Below are 12,676 nucleotides of genomic sequence, written 5' to 3' on the forward strand. Positions count from 1 at the left end.
GGCAGCGCAGAGGAAGAGAGGGGAAAGTGGTGCGCAAGGGCTGATGGGATCAGAATATCTTTGATGAAGCAGTGAAAGTTGTTGACGTTATTAAATCTCAGCTCTTGAGTACGTGTGTTTTAAATATTCTGTGATGAAATAGCAAGTACACATAAAGAACTGCTGCATGCATTCAAGCTGCATTTGAAGCAGAGCAACAGAAGCAATGATGTGTGATGCTCATCAAGCAAAATCACATGGAAATGTTTGACTTGTAAACTGAGATAGTCTCATGAAACATCAGTTTTACTTGAATGAATCATTGACATTTTCGCAAACTAATTCATCCTGACATTTCAAGGAAAATACAAGTACTTATTGCCAATGATAAAATTTGAGGTTTCCAAGAAAAATTAGGATTTTGGAAAACTTGTATCTAGAGATCCTGAGCTTGATAGCATCCCACTATGTTGGGATGTGTGCTAAAATATGTCAATATTTGGAAGATCTGCATAATTTAATGAACCAATACTTTCTGATGATCAATGCAAGGCAATAAGAAATCTATTCAAAAAGAAGAAGAAGAAGATCCATTCAAAAAGCCAGGCACACCAATGGATTTTAATAGAACAATATGAAAATTTCCTTGTTGTTTAGCTTCCATATTGCAACTAACTTGTAAGAAACAACTGCTTGTCAGCTTTTGGTGTAGTATCAAAGAATATGTATGACTATCTGAAAAGGCTATTAAGAGCACTTGCTTTATACATATAAAAAGCTGTGTTATGTATTTGACATTGTATTTTCTTAATGTATTTCAAGCAAGACAACATAGCTCAACAATAGAACACAGGTAGGTATGAGCATTTAGCTGTCCTATAAGAAGTCAGGCATTAAAAGATTTGTGAAAATACAAAACAACACTAGACTTTTTTTCAAACTTTTTGTTGTGATAATTATTTTTCATAAAAATGTTATTTACATAACCATGTAATGGGTTAATTTTTAAATGAAAAATACTTTAAAATTTGTTTAAATTTCTCATGGAATAAATATTGATAAACATTTGGAAATTCCTCAGTTTTTAAGATTGAAAAAAAATATCTCTTAGAGTGGTTACAATGGTGATTCTGGAACAAACACAATTAAATGGATATGTTCAGTCTTGCATTATTGCCAAAAAGTCAACATTAATTTTCAAATACTTTTCTTAAATCATATAAAGCATTTAGAGATGCATATAAATGCTTAACAATGTTGAATTGGCTGCTATCATTCTTAATTGTTTAATAATTAATGTTTTCACGTTAGGTGTGACTTTTACATGTTAAGGCTAGAACCTATAGGTACCAATGAATATTTTTGACATTTTATTTCAAAGGTTAACTTCAGGCAAGAAGGAGAGAAAACTATGTATATCCTTCCAAGGAGGTGACTACAGAAAGAAAGCAATAATAAATGAAGGCTAATTTTAGAGCGAAAATACAGAATGAAAAATCCATCTGAATGGTAACATTGATTGGCATGTTACATATGCCTTATTTCCTGGAATAAAATTTGCACATGTTAAAGACCTATAATGTAAGAAGCTTATGGAAAACACGCTGCTACTGTAGAAGCCACAAAGGTGAGTAAAAACAAGTTCTTCCTCGCCTTAGGAAACTGCAATCTAGAAGAGGTGAGAAAACAAGTGTCCAGATGTCAGTTGATATTTGTTAGAGACATAAATGTTATGGGCAGTTAAATGAGAGATGAAAAAGAATGACATGCTTGAGACGTTTTCTTATTGACACTGGGATGCCTTATATTACCTTACCACAGCCAGGTTAATGCCTCTTCTTGCCTATCTTTATCTAGATGAAAGTGGTCAACTCTACTGGTCTTACCAACTAATTTATTTTGAGGTTCTCTTCAACAGGAGAGTCTAGAGATAGAAGCACAAATAATACTGCTTTGTTATTACAATCTACACTTGTACATGTCTCAAGTAAGGCATTCAAAGTTGATTCCCTTCTAACTCTAGATGTTTACAAGTAAAACTTGGAGAAGTAGTTAAAGCTCCTCTATGTTATGTGTAGATTGTGGAGTAGAGATTATGGAGTATGAGTCAGGATTTCACCTAAACTATATACTTAAATGAAGATGGTCACATCAAAAACAGTCATGAGGCCATCAGGACCCAAAAAGCCTCAGATTTATGAAGGAAACTTGGGAGTGAACATCAGATTCTGACTTCAAGATGGGAAGGTGCCCTATTAAGGGAATGGATACACTTTTAAGAAAGAATTGCTAGGGAAGATTAAGAATGATGCAAACTGATAGCATTTTGGTAGCCCTGTAATCATAGTAAACATACTATAACACAAGTTACCAAAAAGTAATTAACTAGAGCTTAACTGTCCAATATGGTAGCCAACAGCCATATGTGGCTATTGAGAACTTGAAATGGGAGTTGGTCCAAGTTAAGATGTGCTATAAGTAAAATGCACTGGACAGTTTTAACCTATGTTCTGGGGGCGGGGGGGGGGTGGAGAACGCCAATAGGACTCAATGGTTAGGTGGATGAGGGAGAAGAAGAAGGAGAAATCTTGTTTCTGGGTTATGCCACTGAGAGGGTTGAGAGAGCTGCCTTGCCTGTGCGATTTAGGGAGTCTTCAGGCTGACTGGTGATTGATTACCTTACGCATGTAGCTCCAAGTTTCCATGGAGCTTTGTAAGGGCCGACTCCTTTTCCTGGAGGCCAGCCTGTAAGCCAACACTCTCGAACAAGTTAACCCACACCTCTTAGAGGTTGAGTCAATCCTACATAGATTCTAGAGAGGAGTGGAGTCATGAATTTGTACGCAGGCCACCATCTTTTCAGACAGATCATTATTTTCAGAGCTGGTATTTCAGGGTAAATTTTAATGAAATAAATGTCTGAGGTTTAATTTGGTATCCTCATTAATTTGTCATACCTTTTGCTTTGCCTAAGTAGGATGAATTTGTCTATGATATAATAGATTTTTTTTTTTTAGTAGTAACAGAAATCTAGATTGTTGACACAAATTGAAAGAGTTGGAAGGGGTAGGAAAGGAAATTTAGCATTTCCTTTGCTAAGTCCTTTCAGTTTGCTTTCTCCCTCTCTCCTACTCTCTGATCTCTGTGTAACTACAAGTTAATAATTTGCTTGGGATTCCAGGCTACTGTAATTGTGGGGACCAAATGATCAGGGAACTGATACTGTCACTGTGGCAGCATTTTAGATATGTTAAAGCCCATTGGTCATTGGGAAGTTGCCTGCTCTGCTTTGAATTACATATCTAAAATGTGGCTCTTACCTTGTGGTATTGTAAGTTCCTAATTATTTTTAAGACGTTAAAATATCAAATATAAATCACATACTACTTATAATATGGCTGCATGGGCTGAGCAAAGCATTAAGTTGTTATGCATTGGGGGAATTATCTTAATTTAGTTCCTCTTGGATGCTTCAGAGAATCTTGTGAAAGCAAAGTTTCTGGATAGGTATGTGGTTGTGCTCAGGTTCAAGTACACCCTTTATTAATTGACCTTTACTCATTGTCTCACATTATTCACAATAAACCAGTCAATTCTATTGTCCTTTTTTTACATAAAAGAAAACTGAGTTACAGAGAAATAACTTAAGGTCAAATAGCTTTTAAGCAATAAAAGTGCACCTAAGAATGAATATAATTATCACACTACTTCACATTTGATCCAAAACACTAGAATCTGCAATTACAATCCATTTCTTACCAAGGAACATTTCCATTACATGATTCGAAGTAGTGGACCAAGTGGCCAGAATATGCCTGCTGAGGAATCCCAGCGTGCACTCACCCAGACTGTCCTTCAGCTTCCACCTGTCTTTGGCTTTGCACTTAGAATTTCTAGTGGCCTTGTGCTTTTCCTTCTAACCTAACTTTTCCTCTCTGGGTCAGCATGACCTTAACTTATTTAAGGCCTCCCTTACTGCCTCCCTGTTCGTTTTGTGATTTAATACCACAAACCAATTTCAAGAAGCATTCAGCAAAATTATCAGCAGATTTTTGGCACCTATTTTTGTGTTGGTATTTGTGGAACCAAGTTTGGGAACTTAGAATTTGTTTACAAGGAACCTGAAATAACCAAACTTGCAGAGCTTATCTCACAGATTAGAGGGATTTTATGGAGAAAGATTTGGAGAGGATGTGGTTGAACTAATCAAGAATTCTAATCCTGTAAATAAGTATAAAGTAGATTATAACGTGATGATGTCCATGGGAAACTTCATGAACAATTCAAGTGGAAGACCATGCTGAATATTTCTCATGTTTCTCCTTATATTAAGACAAGGGTCGATGTCACTCACAAAGAGGAGATAACACCAATTGAATTTGCTATTGAAGACATGCAGGAAAAGACACAGGAGCTGGCATGTGTATCACATTAGGATCCTGCGGGTCCCAAAATGCTTCAGATAGTACTCCAGGGATCTGTAGGCACAGCAGTGAATCAGAGGCCTTTGGAAGTTGCACAGGTTTTCCTGTCTGAAATACTCAGACCCAAAACTCTTCAGACATCATAATAAACTGCAACTCTGCTTCAAGATTTTACTGAAAGCTGTGAGGATGCCTTAAAAAAATAATAAATAAAGACTTAATTGGGCCAAATCAAAAGGAGTATCAAAGGGAGCTGAAAACTACCATCGCCTTATAGAGGCTCTACAGCCTCTGCTAAACAGAAAGATCCCTCAGTTACACAGGCAGTATTACCTGTCACCTGCCACAGAGATCCTTCAGTCGAATGAGCCTGCACAAAATGGATCTCTAAAACAAACATACATGTTTTATTCAGTTGAAAGGAGCCACGTATTTAACACCGAGTGTGAAAAGATCTACTGAAAAATAAGACTTGGGACTTAATTCTGGAAATTATGAAATTAATTTATTCATTGAAGAATGCAGTGCCAAAACAATATCAAAAGTAGATTGTTGAAGTTTGAGAATCATGGCTATGGCTTCTAATGTTCTGGCAATATGCTGGGTTTTGTGTGGTTTTTTTTTGACATTTCAATAACAGGTACACTGCACATTTACCATTATTTATACCATAGCTAATATTACATTTATTTAAGTTTGTATACTTTAATTTATATTACCATCTACAGATGTACTTTTGGAACCATTTTAAATGTAGTGATGTTTATTTTAAAGTTACTATTAAATATGTGAACGTTTACTCTAAAGCAAACCAACCAACCCATAAACCAGCTTCATATATTTGGAACACTCGTGCTATCCTCATGCGCTTCTTTTGCAGAATGAAGCTCATTGTTAGTGTTCTGCATCAGTTATTGTCACTGTGTAAGGCTTAAAATAACAAACATTTATCACGTCACAGTTCCTGTGGGTCAGAAACCTGGTTGTGGCTTAGCTGGGTGCCTCCTCACAAGACTGCAATCAAGGTGTTTGCTAGGACTGTACTCTCATCTGAAAGTGTGACATTCGCTTCCAAGCTCACATGACTGTTGGCCTCACAGGCTGTTAAATGGAGGGCCTCAGTTCCTTACCAGCATTGGCCAGGGGTCTCCTTCAATTCCTTGCCATGCTGGTCTCTTCATAAGGTAGCCTACAACATGGCAGCTGACTTTCCTCAAAGCAATCGAACATGAGTGTGAGAAAGAGCACCAGGCGAAAGTCACAGTCCTTTTGTAACTTAATCTCAGAGGTGACATCTTACTGTTTTTGCTATCTTCTGTTTGTTAGAAGTGAGTCACAAAGTTTCAGCTCACACTCAAGGTGAGGGCGTTATCCCAGGGTGTAAATATTTATCAGGTAGGGACCAACCTAGCGGCTGCCTACCACACTTCTTTCCTAAGTTAACCCCTAAATTGTTCCTTTTTTGTATGGGAATGGAAGCATGACCTTTCTGTTAGATTCTAGTAGCTCTATGCTTTCTCCAGGGAAGCCTGGAAGTCTGGCTCCTTGGCCAAGATGAGAATAGACAATGATGCACCTTGTTAAGCTTCATAGCCTGCTTTTAGCTACTTGGTACAGAGTCATAAAGACCCCTCAATAAACTCATGCTTCAGCATCCCTGAGACTCCAGTATCTCACTACGTTGGTGGTTCACACTCTGAAGACAAAGTGGGACTGACAGAGGGCCCTGGGAGCTGTGCCCAGTAGCCTCAAGTCTGTCTCTCTCTGCCTTGCTTTCTTTGTCCTGCTGTACTGTGTCTTTCACTTTTATTAAAACCCTACCTAAGTATACCCTGGTAAGCCCCGTTAGTGATCAGTCCCATGTAATTGCTGCAATTGGGAAGTACAGCAGGTCCTCGAATAACGTCGTTTTGGTCAACGGTCAATGCTGTTATAACATTGATGAGATGCTGTAGGAACCTACTTTTGTTTGTATCAATTAGCCTCTGGTAAAGCTGGTTTCATTATAAGTTCTTTTACCGCACTTCCAGGAGCCTATCGATGTCGTTAAGTGAAAACTTACTGTACTATCACCACTCTGTGTGCACTGCAGATAGAGACACTGTGTCTACATTCCAACCGCATTCAAGTAGCTTTAGAAACGCTCCCAGCATCAGTCAAGTAATCCACAGGGCTGCAAAGAACCTCATTCAACACCTTTCCTGCAGGTCCATTTTTCTTTGAGGGGAACGACCTCTTTCTGTCCTGTTCTCCATGTCACTCTTTCCCATTGTTCTTTTCTTTGTACAGTACCAGCTTGCTGATTGTTTATACTGATGTAAGAGTGCTGATCACATTATATTGTAATGAATCTCAATTCCTAGGCAAATTAGGAGCTCCTTGAGTGCAGAGATCCTGTCTTAGTTGTATTTGTATTCACAGTGCCTATTGTCTAGCTCAGTGTTCTCCAACAGAAATGAAATGTGAGCCATATATGTAATTTTAACTTTTCTAGCAATCACATTAAAACGAGTAAAAAGAAACTGGTAAATTAATTTTAATAATACGTTTTATCTAACCCCATATATTTAAAATATATTGTCAATGTGTAATTAATATGAAAATGAAGAAGATGTTTTACATTCCCTGTTTTTGGTACTGAGATTTTGAATTCTGGTGTGTATTTTACATGTACAGCACATCCTAATTTAGATTAGCATTTCAAATTCTCAATAGTTATATAGTCACAAAGTTGTGTGACCATCACCACTGTCTAATTCCAGAACACTGTCATCACCTCCAAAAGAAACCCCATACCCATAGCAGTCACCCCCCATTCCCCCTCCCACTAACCCTACGTAACCACTAATCTACTTTCAGCCTTTATGGATTTGCTTATTTGGGATATTTCATATGAATGAAATCATGTAATTTGTGGCCTTTTGAATCTGGCTCCTTTCATTTAGCCTGATGTTTTCAAGGTTCATCCATGTTGTGCATATATTAATACTTCAGTCCCTTTTATGGCTGGATAATATAGTCCGTTATATGGCCTTTTACTTTTAAACATAATAATCCACTTAAGGAAAATTTTCTTTGCATTCCATAATCATTGGGCTGAGTGGGTTTGAAGGTTCCAGTGCCAATGAAAGAATGTTCCACTAGTGAGCACTGACATGATTCTGTTAATTTAGAAGTTGATACTCCCTCTTACCATATTAGTTTCCTCATGCCACTGAAATAACAAGGGGAAAAGGGATCATTCATTGTACTGGCTGGGAGATGGATCTTGATTACCCAGGGAAAATTGGGTTGCTATTAGCTAATGGGCAAAGGCGGTCAGTCCAGGTCTGCAACCCATGGAATTAGGGAACAGATTTCAGAAATGTACAGGAGGAGGTTGTATTGCCAAGATGTAGGAATGGAGAACAACTAAGGACTCTTAATTTAGTGGTTTTTTAAGTCTATATCCTTTTTTTGTTGTTTGTTTTCTATTGTTCTATTAGTTACTAAGAGAGGAGTGAAAAAATAACCAATGACAATTGAAACATAGTCCAGTTCTCTCGGTGTTGTCACCTTCCCCCCCCCCCCATGTAACGGTATGTTTTGAAACTATTATTATTAAATACTTCTTATTAAGAGTTTTTACTTACGGTATTAACTGTAGTTCTTTGGTTTTCCACATTTTCTAATCATGGTTTTCAGAATATTATATGTCCTAATTAGCAGATGTTATCATCAAATAATAATAGTTTAATTATTCCTTTTTAGTACTGAGGAAAGAAAAATGAAAATTCATTGCTTAATTACAGCTTTGTGTTGTGTGAGTTTATTAACAAATAGCTATATATAGGTCATTCTTGGCAAACTAAGATCCCTGAAAAACTGAAATTTGATTTTTTAATATCCTGATTAATATATTGTTATTTTAGGCCCTTTTTATGTGCTTCACTTTGATAGAGTTAATCCATAAAATTGCTTTCTACTTCAGCTTATAGAATGAAGTATTGTTTTGTGTACTGGAGGCCAAAGGGTCAAACTTTTTCACAGGTTTTTGAAGATCCACTTGTCTTGTTTTGGTCAGAAGAACTGGTAATTCTGTTGGAGCCTTGTATTTACATGCCCAAAGCAATTAAATCTGTCTAGTTGCTGAAACCAAGTCTACTGCAACTTCAAGTGCTACACTATCCAAGTTTTAAATGAAAAGTGATATTGTAGAGTAATGAAATTTTGGTTTACTGTACCTTTTGATGTCAAGATAATATGCATGTTTGAAAAGTTGTTTTTTGTGTGTGTGGAATTTAACAACTTTCTGCTTTTAACCCTTCGCTTTCCTAGGAAACTAAATTAGAATCCAGAAAGTTCAAGGAATTGGGGAAACAGATGTCAAATCGTTTATACTTTGTACCTATAAATTACGTAACAAATTATTATACTAGTAAAAAAATATAATTTAAGGATTTGCATCTTTGGAATGGAGAAACTAGACTTTACTCTTACTTTCCCTCTGCTTTTGCATTTATAATACCCCTAGTTATTTTAATTTAATGTGATACTTTGTGAAAAAAGAATATGGTAGATTTGTTGCCCTTTGATGCTTCACATCTTCGGAGCGATGTCTGTAGAGTACAAGTATGATTATGTCAGCCTTCTATGTAAGATCTTTAGTGACTTTCTGTTTCTCCAAAGATAAGTTTTCAATATCCTTAATATGGATCAAAGGCACTGCATCCTCTGGCTCATGCCTGTGTCAATTTTCATGTCTCAGCGGTCCCCATCTCTCTCACGGTTTCCCATTACCCAAGCTTCCCTCTATTCTTGGAACACCCCAAATTCCTCTGACATTCAAGGTCTTCACACCTGCAGTTCCCTGTCCTGGGAAATTTCCCCCTTCCCTCCTTCTCCGTTTCTTTCTGCTCTTCTAAGCCTCATTGTTCAGATTTCAGCTTAAATGCCACTTCCTCGGATTCATCCCCACGCATCCCGATCTAGGTTAAGTCTTCCTTTCATAGTTTTCTTTGCATTCTGCCTTTTCCTTCCTGGCAGCTAGCTACCTCAGTGGTAAGTATATAATTATTTGTGTGTTTGTTCTGTGTTGTCTTTCCACTGGGCTCTCCGCTCCTCGAGGCATTTTGTTTACTGCACAGCACAGTGCCAGTGTCAGAGGAGGCACTCTCTAGATACTTGTGGAGTAGATGAATGGATTTCTAAAACTCACTTTTAACCTAGTTCTTTTCTTCGTAATCGTTCTCTCAATATAGGAACGTGTGTTAAATAAAATAACTTATTCCTTTTCTATGCTGGAGTCCTGATAAGTTTTAGACAAATTAGTTAATAGCTATAGGTCAGCTACGACTACATTTAGGTAGAATGACTTGGAGGAATTCTACTTTTCTTTTGTACAAGATCAAATTCCAAAGATCCTTTTGGGCAAGGAGATTCTTTGGTAGCTTCTTGCTTTCTTGGCTTATCACTTTTGATGACCTACTCTCCTAACCAATGTCCTCTAGGTGCCTGCATGCTGATTTATAAGAGAGTCCTGGAAAATTCGACGTGAGGCGCTTCTCGGCGGACGCAGCCCGATTCCAGGTAGGAAAAAGGAAATATGACTTTGATTCTCCAGAGGTGCTGCAGGGACTGGACTTTTTTGGAAACAAGAAGTCTGTCCCAGGTGAGTGTGGAGGATCAAGAACTCATCAAGAGCTCCAAGATGAAGAGAAAAAAGAAGAGAGCCTAACTGAAACGAAGAGGGAGCAGATCAAGAAAAAGAGAAAGAAGATGAGTTCAGAAATTACTTCAGAAGAAGAAGGTTCTACTATACAGTGGATATCATCTGTGGAAGCAAAAATTGAAGATAAAAAAGTTAAAAGAGAAAATAAACTAACTTCAGGAAAGTTGGAGCATCTCAGAAAAGAAAAGATAAATGTCTTCCGGAATAAACACAAAATTCACGTTCAAGGAACTGATCTTCCTGACCCAATTGCTACATTTCAGCAGCTTGAACAGGAACATAAAATCAATCCTCGACTGCTTCAGAACATTCTAGATTCAGGCTTCCAGATACCTACGCCAATCCAAATGCAATCCATTCCAGTTATGCTGCATGGTCGAGAACTTCTGTCTTCTGCTCCTACTGGATCTGGAAAGACTTTGGCTTTTAGCATTCCCATATTAATGCACCTGAAACAGCCCACAAACAAAGGCTTTAGAGACCTGATTACATCACCCACATGAGAACTTGCCAACCAGATTCACCGAGAGTTAGTAAAAATATCTGAGGGAACAGGATTCAGGATACACGTGATCCACAAAGCAGCAGTTGCAGCCAAGAAATTTGGACCAAAATCATCTAAGAAGTTTGATATTCTTGTGACTACTCCAAATTGACTAATCTATTTATTAAAACAGGATCCTCCAGGAATAGACTTAACAAGTGTTGAATGGCTGATAGTAGATGAATCAGATAAACTGTTTGAAGATGGCAAAACTGGGTTCAGGGACCAGCTGGCTTCCATTTTCCTGGCCTGCACATCCCTCAAGGTCAGAAGAGCAATGTTCAGTGCAACTTTTGCATATGACGTCGAGCAGTGGTGCAAACTTAACCTGGACAATGTCATCACCGTATCCATTGGAGCAAGGAATTCTGCAGTAGAGACTGTAGAACAAGAGCTTCTCTTTGTTGGGTCTGAGACTGGAAAACTTCTAGCAATGAGAGAACTTATTAAAAAGGGTTTCAATCCACCTGTTCTTGTTTTTGTTCAGTCCATTGAAAGGGCTAAAGAACTTTTTCATGAGCTCATATATGAAGGTATTAATGTGGATGTTATTCATGCAACAGAGAACACAGCAACAGAGAGATAGTACAGTCCACAGCTTCAGAGCAGGAAAAATCTGGGTCCTTATTTGTACAGCTTTGCTAGCCAGAGGAATTGATTTTAAAGGTGTGAACTTGGTAATTAATTATGACTTTCCAACCAGCTCAGGGGAATATATCCACAGGATAGGTCGAACTGGAAGAGCAGGGCATAAAGGGAAAGCTGTTACATTTTTCACTGAAGATGATAAACCATTATTAAGAAGCATTGCCAATGTTATACAACAGGCCGGATGTCCTGTACCAGAATACATAAAAGGTTTCCAGAAACTTCTAAGCAAACAAAAGAAAAAGATGATTAAGAAACCATTGGAAAGGGAGAGCATTAGTACAACTCCAAAATGTTTCTTAGAAAAAGCGAAGGATAAACGGAAAAAGGTCACTGGTCAGAACAGCAAGAAGAAAGTAGCTCTTGAAGACAAAAGTTAAAAATAGATTTTTTTTAAAGACTGTAATTTTATGATCCCAGCATGAACGTTATTTTCATGGAATACTTCATCTTAAAATCACCTGTACCAAACACTTGAAATGAATGACAAGAACCTGGGAACAGTGGAAAATGATCATAAACTTTCAGTGCATTATATCACATTTTAATTTGTAGGTGACTTTTAAATGATTACACAATGAAAATAATATTCATTGACATTTGTGGTTTGAATCCAGAGAGATACTTCTTATAGAAGAACAAAAGCTTATGCTAAAAATAAAAACATCCAAATATTAAAAAAAAAAAAAAAAAAGTGTCCTGGTACTGGATCAGTTAGCATCTTCAGGAAATGAATAAGCTTGTCAGTTTCATCATGCTGATGCCAGGACTCCCTGAAGTAGAAGTAAGCCAACCAGGATTTAAGCTTCTGCAACATCTGGACATATAAATTCTCTTCCTTTAGTTTCTTCAACTATAAAAACAGAACAACAACAAACAAAAAACCCAAAAAACAGAAGAGTTTGACTTCATAATTTTTAGTTTGTTTTATCCCCTAGTTCTAAAGAGATTAAGTCTGTAGAAGATTTGGAAAATTCAAAAGAAATTAAAAATTACTCAAAATCCTATCAATTACAGGTAAGTGATTAATTCCTGGGTTATTTCAAATAGCTTGTGTGTAGGGCCCCTTCCAGAGCCCTAAGATCCTGGTTTTGGATTCAGTGGACATCTGTATAAGTTTACTTTATTCCAGTCACACTAGTTTTTCTGTAGCTCCTCAAGTGTTCTAAGCACACTCTACCCCAGGACCTTTGCACTGACTGTTCTCTTTGCTTGAAACAATATCTGCCCAGAGAGCTACATGAGTTACTCCATCTTTTTACAAGAATACAAACACTCTAATGTTACTATGATAGGTAATTTTACATTATTTAATAGTTAACTGACATTAGTTAATTAAACATTTTTTCTGAGTGTATCTGTGAGGCTGTT

General features: G+C 37.3%; 1 pseudogene across 1 annotated transcript; it reads left to right on the top strand.

Annotated features, from left to right (window-relative positions):
- The first annotated feature begins 1,372 nt into the window (after window positions 1-1,372).
- Window positions 1,373-11,697, top strand: LOC109449699 (putative ATP-dependent RNA helicase DDX52 pseudogene; annotated as a pseudogene). Its single transcript, XR_016021372.1, has 2 exons — window positions 1,373-1,606; window positions 9,893-11,697. The product of XR_016021372.1 is annotated as a putative ATP-dependent RNA helicase DDX52 pseudogene (transcript).
- The last annotated feature ends 979 nt before the right edge of the window (window positions 11,698-12,676 follow it).

The sequence above is a fragment of the Rhinolophus sinicus genome, chromosome 1 (genome assembly GCF_057876585.1).
Source record: "Rhinolophus sinicus isolate RSI-liver-muscle chromosome 1, RSI-T2T, whole genome shotgun sequence".
Taxonomy (NCBI): Eukaryota; Metazoa; Chordata; class Mammalia; order Chiroptera; family Rhinolophidae; genus Rhinolophus; species Rhinolophus sinicus.